We start from the raw sequence: 1,950 nt of genomic DNA on the forward strand, positions 1-1,950 counted from the left end.
GGCACTATTATAATGTGGATTTTGCAGATGATGAAACTAAGGTTAAATGATGTGCCCAGGGTCATGCACCTAGGAAGTGTCTAGGACAGGATTTGAATCCTGCCTCTTCCCGATGCTGGGCCTACCAGGACAGATCAGGAACAACCTAGTGTTATCCAAGTTTAAAACAGAAATGGAAAGTCTTGAAGGAGCACAAATAGCCTGGGAGAGAATCATAGGTTGTTGTTTTTCTTAAACTCCTTACCCATTCTTAGAATCAATACTATGTATTGGTTCCAAGGCAGAAGAGTGGTAATGACCAGGTGATTGAGGTTAAATGACTTGTCTAGAGTCACATAACTAGGAAGTTGTCTGAGATCAGATTTGAATCCAGGACCTCCTATCTCTAGGTCTGGCTCTCTATCCATTGAGCCACCTAGCTCAACAGGTCAAAAAATAAAAACAAACCTCATTGTAGGAAAAACGAGAGCATGGATAATTGAGGTACTGATAATCTAAAGATCTTAAACCCTATCAATGTTTCAACTCCCCCCACCCCTTTTTTTTTAAACCCTTAACTTCTGTGTATTGGTTCCTAGGTGGAAGAGTGGTAAGGGTGGGCAATGGGGGTCAAGTGACTTGCCCAGGGTCACACAGCTGGGAAGTGTCTGAGGCCGGATTTGAACCTAGGACCTCCTGTCTCTAGGCCTGGCCCTCAATCCCCTGAGCTACCCAGCTACCCTGCTTTTTTCCTTTTCAATAACTTTTAGTTAGAAGCAAACAGAAAGAAAAACAAACAAAAAAAAAAACTAGACTGGAATTTCTATTTTCCCCAGCACAGCCCTTTCTTTGGTAGAGGTTGGAAGCAGGCAAGGAATAAGGGGACCTGAATAACCCCCAAACGAGGTATCTCATGAGTGAGCTGAGGTGCCTCTAAATAGCCAAGGGGTCTCCAGAGAAGTCAAGCAGCCCAGTGTGGCTTTGAGGCTGCCCATAATCTTTCTCGCTATTAGCAGGCACCAAAAGCTTAATCACTGAGTCCCCTTTTGGGAGCTGAGACAAGTGGATGAGTGCTGTAGACTTTGGTGGATTGAGAAATTAAAGCGAGTTCTCCACTTAAGAGGATCCTAAGGGTGTCAGAGCTGAAAAGCGTCCCAGAGGTCGAGGAGAGTTGAACAACCCACGAACAGTGATTTACTGGCGATCCTCGAAAGGACCCGGGATTGGGGTATAGACAAGGGAAGTGGCAGTCTAAGAGAGCAGGCTAAGGTCACTGCCAATGAATGTCGCCATGTTCAGAGTGGTAACCGGAGCTCCTTTAGCCTGTGTGGAGGAATCGGGGGAGTCTGAAATGGACTGAAAATGAGCATTTTAACAAAGTGGCATCTGATTCCTTTTCGAGTTCACTCTGTCAATCCTGAACATTCCCTTTCAACTCTCCACCCCCAGTAGAATCTGACAAAAGTCTTATTATTTCTCATCCTGACTAGAGCGAAGGGATGACTCAAGCTCCCAGAGAGACCCGAATCTCAGAGTTGGTATTTTTCCAACAAAGATCAGCTTTGTTCATGTGACATTTCTAGTCTGTTCCATCACTCCAACCCAATGCTACTTCTCCAAAGGGAAAGCTAAGGAGCTGTTTCTTCGAAAGTCCTGCGTAGACCCACCAAAGCACAGGAGGTGCTCTCATTTTATTTCAAAAAGGAATCTAAATATTAAAAAGAGGCGGTAATTTAAAGTCCTTTAAAACAGCACGTGTTTAATCTTAACATCAACGAGGCACAAATATCCCTGGAAAGTAAGTATTTCAGCCTACAGGCACCTCTGAGTCAGTGATTAAGATTAGGACAATTCTACCTTCCAGCAGTTTTTACTGAAAAGTAGCCAATGAGAATTGCAAAAAAAAAAAAAAAAAAAAAAAAAATCCCATTGTGGGATTCTTTTCTGACAAAACTAGCTTAAAACCGATGG

Source organism: Gracilinanus agilis, chromosome 2, assembly GCF_016433145.1.
Source record: "Gracilinanus agilis isolate LMUSP501 chromosome 2, AgileGrace, whole genome shotgun sequence".
Lineage (NCBI taxonomy): Eukaryota > Metazoa > Chordata > Mammalia > Didelphimorphia > Didelphidae > Gracilinanus > Gracilinanus agilis.